Source organism: Zeugodacus cucurbitae, chromosome 4, assembly GCF_028554725.1.
Source record: "Zeugodacus cucurbitae isolate PBARC_wt_2022May chromosome 4, idZeuCucr1.2, whole genome shotgun sequence".
Lineage (NCBI taxonomy): Eukaryota > Metazoa > Arthropoda > Insecta > Diptera > Tephritidae > Zeugodacus > Zeugodacus cucurbitae.
The window spans coordinates 69060742-69071065 of NC_071669.1; the positions used below are offsets into that span (position 1 = coordinate 69060742).

General features: G+C 38.7%; 1 non-coding gene across 1 annotated transcript; it reads left to right on the forward strand.

Moving 5' to 3' along the window:
- Positions 1–5386: 5386 nt before the first annotated feature.
- LOC114804323 (U5 spliceosomal RNA) lies at positions 5387–5505 on the forward strand. The gene has a single exon (XR_003752540.2). It is a non-coding gene; the product is annotated as a U5 spliceosomal RNA (small nuclear RNA).
- Positions 5506–10324: the final 4819 nt, after the last annotated feature.

The window sequence follows — 10324 nt, forward strand, 5'->3', positions numbered from 1 at the left end:
CATAGTTTCATAAGGTTTCCCAGTATTTGATATGGGTCATCAAAGGTCACATAATCTGAGATCTCACTTTAAGAACCTACGTCGTCGTTCAGCCGTTCCTGTTATTGTCTTCCGTGTCTCGATCTTCCATGTTGCCCAATGATCCAATCTGAATGAAAATAGGCCTTAACCGGGGTAGACTGTTAAATCCAGCGAGTTATTTATTGAACTATGTTACGATGGACCTCAATGGAGAATTCCTTAAGCGTACTAATGTTTTAAGTGTGGTCACCAGAGATCAAGCTTTATTAAAAAATTAATCTCTTGTTATTTTGTGTACATAATAATTTTTTCCGAGCAGTATAATGATTCATTTCACAATCAATGAGCAAATTGCCAGCTTATAAATGTTTCAATATTTGTTTAGTTCATGTATTTACATATACTTATTGTTGTTGCACTTTAGATACTCATTGACACTGCAAATAGTTGCATATGTGTTAGCGAAGCAATATTGCAACACATCGCCAACTAATTGTTATTGATAATCAAGCGTTAAATTACGCTTCACTCATCTTGTTTGATGATGTCAGAATCCAGAGCTGAGCTGAACTGCAACCAATCCAAATATATACAGCGGTTTACATGTATGACCAACTAAATAGAGATTCAAACCGAGTGTTACTGTTGCATATTCACATGTATGTGGCATGAATGAAGTTGTTGCACCTACCATGTATGTATATATGAGTATGTTGCAACATGCTGCATGTGTCATGTGTGCCGCCCCTCTGCTTGGCTTAACTTTGCACTGGACGTGGCTTACAGCGAGATATACGAGAGATCCACATGTATTTGTGTGCATCATCAGCGTCGCTATGATCATCTGTATTCCTTCATCTGCCGCACACAATCCATGTGGATATTGTACATGTTCGAAATCACATCGTTGATGCAATATCACCATTACCATCAACAAGCGCAATGTCCATCGTTCATTCGTCAGCGTCATCGCCATCATCATCATCATCACCGACGGCGGCAGCGACAACAGCTACGTTGTGTTGCACGTCACTGTCGCTGGCAACATCGTTCGTCGTTTGTGTATGTGTGTTTGTGATTGCCTTAATAAAATATTGCAATAATCGTAAGTATTTGAGTAGTTGTGTTTTTCGTTGCTTTTGTTGCTGTTGTTGTTGTTGTTGTTGTCGTTGTGGTATCTTGCGTAATGAAGTCCACAATTGCAATGATTGCAGCAAAGTGCCATTGCTGCTGATTATTTTGATGTGCCACTCACTGCCAGTTGGCTATGTTGGCGACATTGTCAGTTTGTCGTGACATTTCTGACAAACGAAATGCTCTGACAATCAGTACAAATTGTTTTTTCCTTACCAAATCCATCACAAGTTGATTTTTATGAGTTTATTAAATGCACGTACATACGGACAACTCGTATTGATAGATGATTTCAAGTGACTGTGGATTGGCATGCGGTTTTAGAATGCTTATATGGTTTTCCAAACGTGTAACTGAAGCTTTAATTTGTTGTTTTAGCAGTAGAATACATTCAGAAAATATCTCGTTCGAGATAACCAAAGTGTTTTGGGAACCAGATCTTGGTAGTCAGGAAGATCGATAACGCACTGTAACGATAAGAACCTAGTTGGATTCGACGTTGACTTCCATCTTTACATTAATCCTTGAAGTGCCATGAATACTTTGGCAATAACAAAAAGATTTGGGTTGATTGTAGGACACAGTGAGTTCGGGCCCTTGAACATTGAGTTCAGTAACCACAAGTTCCACAGTTCCTTATCTATTGCCATTACCATTATTTCTGAAGAGATTAAAGAGTTTAGGGGAAATGAGAACTAGCAGATTTTTTCTCGAAAGTTTGAAATTATATTAATGGGGAAGGTGAATAAAACTATCCACTCTCGAAGACCCTATAAGGATTTTTCTGACTCTTCCACAGCTAAATAAGCAGGTTTCTTGATAATTATACAAAAGTAAATCCTAGCCTGTTAATGTAACCTTGTCTTTAGGAATCGACAGGAAATACGTTCGAACAACACAGTGACTACAGAGAGAGGTCGCTTTCCCAACTTTGCCTTATTTGTACTTGGCGAAGTGGCCGTTAAAGCTACAAAGTAGCCACAGCTTTGTTGCCTAATTGTAAGGTCACAACATTGTTAAGCGCATTTGCTGGTAAAAGTCACATCAATTTTATTAGTGCGCGCTGTGGACGAACGAATATTTACCATTTTAGTACATGAAATGCTCCGTACACCAACAAGCAGAGACACCGGCAACGGTCAATGATCGTCTTTCCCACCAGCGAAACATTGGCATTTGGCGACCTCCAGGGTTGTGGCGTTCAACTATTTCATATGAACGCAGTGTGTATTGGCAATTCTTTTGTGACCGTTAAAACAATAAACGCAGCGAGCCTTCACCACCTTCTAAACTAAGCCAATATAACAACATGCGCGTACACATGGCCATGCCACGGCGTGCCAATAACAATAACACAACAACAACAGCGCCGAAGTGCAACATCGGTGACAACATGGTCAACTAGCGCGCAAGCAAACAAACCTAGAACCACAGCCGCCTGCGAGATGGGGCCAAAATACGGGTAACAAGCACGCATATTCGTACGAATGCGCGAAGGCAAAACGCTTTGCGGCTGCGGCAGTGCACGACGGGCAAAGGTTGTCGCAAAATCGCAATAACTAGCGTTCGCGCCGCTTGCCACATCACAGCTGCGGCGTTGTATCGCAAATTTTATATGCATTTTGTTTTCGCCATGTTGAGGCTGCCTGCCGTCTAAGTGCTGCGGCGGCTATTGTTGCTCATATTGTTGTACTGCATTGCATTAGTTGTTGTTGCTGTTGTTGGCCATGTCATCGTCGTACGCAATACTTTATCCATTGACATATCCGGTGTTTAAGTGCCAACTCGTTTCGATTAGGGTCGTAGCCGGCCGCTGTAAGCGCTTGTAAAGTTATGGAATTTCTGTTCGATTCGACTCCATTCCGTGTTGTTGCTATTTTATCTGTGATTGGCTGGCTGCTTACGCTTGACATCGCTAGCTTTTCGGCGTACATCAGGCTTCTCGAGATTTCTCATTTTTAGTGCGTGTTGTTTGCTGTCCACTGCGGCATGCTGCCATCTTGTTGCGCATTTCTGTTGTACTCTCGTACTAATGTCGCCCTTTTGTGTCGAGCTTTAAGCATTAAATATCAGATTTCTCTTACGCATTGTACATGGAATAGAAATAATTCATGAAATTTGTTTCTTGGCCATATTTGTTGCCCATTAGACTCGAAAAGCGATTGCAATTATTTTGGTTGTTTCGTTCTTTAAAAGTTCGTGAGGTCGTTACTTGTTTCAAGGGAGTACCACTTGTACTACTTTCTACTAGTACTAGTAAATGTTAATTTATGGATTAATTTGCGGAGTCCCAGCTGACTTAAGAATCACTGTTTGTGAGTTTTTTGGGAAAAAGGTCAACGATTCCACCATTTCTTACTTACAAAAGGTGTGGAACTTAAAGGAAAGCAATGTCAGTAGATTCATGGTAGGATCTGTGACAAAACCCCAAACAATTGGGAGTTTTTTTTCAGACTAACTATTCACCAAAGCATAAATATCTGGGTAGGTTGAAGCTTTAAGGATAGCAAGTATGGTATTTATGAGAATCTGTTTTTTTATAAAGAAGAAGATCTCTTGAATTGCATACACCATGATAGCGGAGGATTCCTTCCCTCCTTCTCATCGTTTTGAAAATATTGGGACTTGAATGCTCTTCTCAAAGAAGAGATGTAATATTTTCGACTCTCTTTAGTAATACCTAGAGTCTAAGTGGATATCCTCGGCTTGTCAAGGATTCTGTCGGTCAATATTCGTTCACAGTTGAGATTTTTTCATGATAAAACTGCTGTGAATTTAGTGGATGCGTTCACAGATTCACCTTCTGAAAGATCAGCTGTTTCAAAAAAACACTATGGAATATCTTTGAGGCTGGTCCAAATCTATCAACGTACCGAACTACGAGAAGAAAGAGCCAAATGCCAAAGTGCATTTCTCACTAACAATTTAATTTTAATAAAACATCTGTGCCTCGTTAATAATTGAATATAATACAAATACATACATAAGGATTTGAAGCATTTCTTTTTAACCAAAAAAGTTAAGAGCTCCGCTCAAACAGCTCAATTTCAGGTGTTGTGATCTGATTAAACACCAACGGAGAACAGAATTGCAACAAAAACAATGCGCAAAAGTGGCTGCTATAAGTATGGAAGCCCATTTGGGATCATATCCAAGGTACGCCATGGGTAGACGTGTGTGCAACCTTAATCCATTGCTTAATCAAATCCGAATTGTGCCTTGCTGCGCTGAATTATCACACATTCCATGTAATTTAAAGTGGATTGATATGCGTAACGTAATTTGCACATTCCGTGCCGGGCCAAGACGATCAGCAGGATATGCGCGCGCACACTCAGCGCACCACTCATGAAAGCTCACAAGCAGCACTGCAAAACGGAAAGAAGCTGCTTGCGACTGAGTGCACGCTAGAGCGGTTTTACGCCCTTCGAGCGCGCACATACACGTAGCAATAAATATCGAAAATTATATGTGCAATGCGCAGCTTTCGACACGCATTTTAACCGACCGCCAAGCCGCTGGGCCACCGGTCCGTCGGGCCGCTGGCTGGCCGGGTTATTGGGCTGCGTGTGACCGCATGCAGCGGCGCGAACAGATCGCCTTCAACTGCACATCCTTGCGGCGCAGAGTTGCAAGCCGCCAACAGCCAACAGCCAACAGCCGGAGCAGCGTTGGAATTAGTCGCTGAGGAAGTGCAAAAATGTGGTCAATCGTTGGAGAATGCTGGACATTCTGTGTGTGTGTGCCACGCAGAAATAACGAAGTCATTTAAATTCACAGCTTGATTTTCAAAATCAACTTTTGTCCAATTTGGACTCTTGCTTTGTTGCATTATTTGTTTGTTTGCATTATGTTGTAGGTTGCACGAGCATTCTTTCTTGAAGTGCCCGAAACAAATTTAAGCAATTACACGCAAAGACAGACAGATGTAGGAGAACTGAGAACTGAGATGTATATGCTTGAATGCTTGTGTTGTTTTTTCATGCAACTAACTAACTAATATGCAGACTCGTATGCCACATGTGATTGCACTCGTACACAGACACACACACCTCCACTGGAAACGTGGTCTGGTCATCACAAAAGCGCTGGGTGCACAGCTGTGGCCTTAAATTGCCTACACAAAAATCGCAAATGCAATGGGAATAAAGAAAAATTGTTATACGAGTAAGGGCGTACGAGGATTACACTGCAGAGTATGGGCTCGCAGTTTTTGCTTGAGGTTAAGTAGGATCTCCGACTTCTCCTCAGTTGTCGAATAAATATTTCGCCTTTTAGTAAATATTTCCGTGGTGAGGAGCACTCTAATGTGTCTTTAAGAATTTTTAAGGGTTTACGACCATTGGTTGCGAACCGATAAGAAGGGCACAATAGTCCAAAGATCGGAGTGCACACCTCCTATTAAATCTAAGTAGGATCAAGGATCCTCAAAATAGTCTACGAGTTGATATGGGTTATTGAAGAAATTTGAATGAATCTGGCTTTCAATGTTGCCCTCCGAGGTGTAATTACATGAGGACAGGAAATTATTCTCTTAAATCCTGGGTTTCGGCGACCTTGATACAAACCGAATGTGGTTACAGGACAAATATTTAATTTTAGTAATCTGTAGCTTGAATAAATAGCTTCAGGCCAGAAAGAACATGCCTAAGAGATATCGCGGGCACAATGAATAAGCTTCTAATTATAGTCATAAATCTAGATGGATTGCTTTTACTAGTTATCTAATAAGCCGTACTACTGATTGGGTGGGCGTCTTGCAAATCATCATAGAAATCGGTTCGAAGCTTTAAAGCTTCCCTAGAAGTTACTGAAATTTGAAAGTTCAGGTACCACAACTAACTTCAACGCAATAAAGGAACTTGCGTCGGGTATAACTAGATGGCAGGCAATTAAGTGCAGTAATAGTTATAAAAATGTACCAACCATGCCACGGTAAGTGTCATACAAATGCGATTTTTCTCATGTGACTTTTCTAATTTGTAGACACATAAATTTCATGCCTGTCTCTCTGGCTTCTACCGGCAGTAATCTACGGCAAATATACATAAATATTTTTATTATGACAACTATGGGTATGAAGAGACACGTCTGAGTGACATGAACAAATTACGGGTTTGATTTAAAAACTCTAGTACTAGTGTGGCACGTAAAATATAGAAAACATTACTTAACTAATACCCACAAATGTAGACACGTATACTACAAATACAACATATAGAGAACAATTAAGTTTTATGACAACACATGTAATATGTGGTTGAGGATGGTAGTTGATAGCAGATGACTTATGCGGAGGTGTTGAGTTAATAGTAAGATTAAAAGAAGGGGAAAAGTATTGGGAGGATGAAAATGTAATGCTTTTTTTTACAAATACTAAAACATGTATCTTATGATTTTCAAACTATATCTACTTATATAACTTTACCTATATCTACTTATAAACTTTATACCACGCTTACCCTATTGGATCAAATTTTTTCGGTTGTCTTCAAGGGCTTGGAACTATTTTAATGTAGTATCGAAATTTTGCGATAAAAACATTATAGGACATTAAAAATGGTTTTTTCTGCTCTTCTTATGTATTGTTATTATTATTCCGAAGTAATATTTGTATTAAGAAATTCCTTAAAATGCCATTCACTTCGTGATTTCCTTTCAAAAATTCCCAAATTTCGATCAATCAGGCATTATCAAAAGGCATTTCATGCAACTGATCGCCTTATCGCGCTTTTATCTACGTAATTACTGTAATTGTTTGTCACACACGAGATTTCGCCACAATCAATTACTTAACAACAACAATTTGGTGGCAACACCATGTGCGGTCGTGAGTGACGAATTTACTGCCAGCAAATCTACTATACATGACAACTACAGGCACATATACGAGAACATACTATGTACATATGTACGTTTAGACGTGTTTATTGCATGCCATTCGGCAATGCAACTAATGACAATTGACCAAGAAAGGAGCTGAGTGAATTAGTGAGGGAGTGCGCATGCGCAACATTCGTGCCATTGAAACTGTGGCGGCACAATTGAAAATTTTTTCAATTTAAAATGCAAACAGTTAAATGCATGTGGACGTGCCGTTCGGTGCGATATATGGAGTACATAGATACATATTTTTTTCAACTAACGGTATGTGAAATATGAATCACGTGCCAACTGCCAACAGTTGGTGCCACCTAAATGACCTTTGTCATTAATTTACGATTGTAAAACGTAAATTGGTGGAAAGAAAACGAAAAAAATTGTCGCTTTGTAAATACCTTTATTTTTTTTTTGTTTTCGATTTTTAAATTGTTGAATATGTGAGTTTATTTATAATAATGTATTTTGTAAATATTTCTTTTTATCGGGTGGAGTCGAGGATTTGGTTTATTTTCGATTTGCTTGACGTTGATGTTGAGACTGCTGGTGTATGAATAACAGCCAAGAATGTATGTTCGTATATCATACCACTTTATATTTTACGTCTATTTGCGATATAGATTTTAGAGCATATTTTCAAGAACGTAAATTGTCTGTATAAGAGCTCTTACGTTATTCATAAAAAATGTTATGTTACTCATAAAGAAATGTGTAGAAAGTGATATAGGGTATGATCTTATGGAAGACTCAAAATAATTTGAAAATATATAATGAATTCTGGGAACATAAATATCGGATATTTTTATTCCACAATATATGCTTGTGTTTCAGATATAATTTCAGTAGTATGTTTTTTAGTTCAGTAATTATACAAAGGACTCCAACCCAGCATCGGCTTAAAGCTTCGACATCCAAACGAATTATTCTTATATGACTTTTCACTATCAAGATCCAAGAATCCGCGGGAAAATCAAATACTTCAAACAATTATGGAACAACTTTATTAGAACAGTAGATCCACTCATTTATAAGATAAGGTTGTTTCACCTCAAAACCACTCAAACCTTGAAAATTTTAGTTGATCGAACTTAAGTTGTCCGAAAAGAAAAATAAATCTAGATAACTTTTGGAAGATAAAAAAGTTTTATTTTGCTATCTGTAAAGTAACAAAAACTAGAATGACGGAACCCAAAAGTTGATTTCTATCATTGGTTTCATTCGAACCCTCTTTAGTGCCCGAAACTTCAAAATATATGGCATATGATCTCTGCTATTCGAACTATATTTGAATATTTTCTCATTACATCGATATCCAGCTTCCCAATTTTTAAGTTTTAAGAGTGATTACTTATGATTTATAACTCAATAAACCCTCTCAGTGTAACGAGTTTACCTTTGTTCTTAATTTATTCCGTTTCTTTTTTTGCCACTGACCACAAAATCTTACAAACATAAAGAAAATATCTTACTTTTGCATAACTTTGCTGTTTAGTGCAAAAAATAATGATATTCTCTGGTAAAAAGAACTTATTAGTATTTCAAACGCCTGCAGGCCAAGGCAACGCCACCCCGTAGCGTTGGCTAAGCTTTCTACATTGCCAGACTATTCATCTGCACTTGCAGGTGCTGATGCCAAACGGCTGCTGAATACAGAACGCACTGGCTGCCGGTGGTGTGAGGCGCGCCGCAGGGCCCTGCAACGACCATCAGCCATATAAGGACGCAACTAATATCCCACTGTGCCTACGGCTGTCAGCAGGCCGCTGCTACACGTGTCTACATATGCAATTTCAAGTGTAGACATCTGTATGTATGTGCCGGCTTGTCGACAACGCTATTTAATATGCCAAACACACATCACCCGCCGGTTATGTGCAATAAATGCAGCAGAAATTACTAGAAATTATGCCAAAGTGCATGGCATTAAAATGCGTTATTTAAAATATGACTGAAAATAGTTAGTAACTAGTGAGTGCAGTTACAGCCTAGGTATATATGAGTATGCAGCCATAATTTTGCATTATAAATTTGAAATGGCAATACAACAACAGCAACAACACAAAGCACACGCTGTAGTCAACGCCACGGCCACTAGGCAACGCGCCCATCCAAACTAGGGCAAAATATTCAACTCTAAAAAGACGACTGCGAAGAAAGGCAGCGAAAATTGAGCGCAAAAAAGTGAAAAATCCAATAGAAAGAGAGAAATAAAAGTGCACAGTTAAATGGCAGTATTTTCATATTAAGAATCGGTATAAATAAGGCGCACAGGTTTTGGTTTGAAAGCGAAATAAATCACAGCACCTAACAGCAGTGCGCCAGTGCCAGAGCCCGGAGTGCCCATTATCCTTTGCGGCCACAGCGGCATGAAAACACTACACGGCATGCCTTCTCTCATACATACATACATATGAATATATTTATAGGTAGTTCGTTGGGTGTGTGTGGCTGTGTATTGGGTAGCTGGCAGACTGGTTAGCGCGACATGATTGTTAACAAGTCGCACAAACAAAAGACGCACAAGATAAAAGCGCACAAAAAGGAAGTGCCAGCAAAGCGTGAAGGAAATCACAAGAAATTGAAATAAAGTTGAATAAAATCGTATAAATTGTGTTAAAAAGGGATAAATTCAATTGAAATCAAAATCAAACTTAAACCCGCGTCGAGCGTTTTAGTTAACTACAATTCAACGTAATGATATAGTGGGACAATTCGGTTTTTTGGTGGATACAAATTTTGTTTGAGTAATGTTAATGATAGATATTTCAAACAACACGCATTGTTTGAGAGACTAAATCACGTGACATATGTTGAGCCAACCCCTTTGATTTCCTTCTTTGCAAAAATTGAATTACTCGAACCGCGAAGATCTGAAAAGACTGCTATACTCGTATCTTGAACTGAAATGAAACCTAGCTAGATGAAAAGTTTAAACGGATTAATATTACTGTGGAACGCAGCATTTTTTGATTATTATCTTCAAAGTTGGCTAGTTTTTACAAATATTTATCGAATAATTATAGGCAGAGAAAGAAACGTAACTCAATCAACTAGCTATTTGGAAAAGTTCATATATATTATATATTATACTAAAATCTTGTGCTGAGTGAATCTTTCCAAATAATTTTAAGCATTGAATTGATAATCTTTGATAAATCCTTGTCCAATAACTCGGATTTGTCGGAACAAACTTACTTACTTAGACCCAACTGCCATAGGAACGGATTATACTGGATAATCATTCTTGTCGAAGCCTTGAGCGTCCAAAATCTTGGGTCCGTTCCAGTTA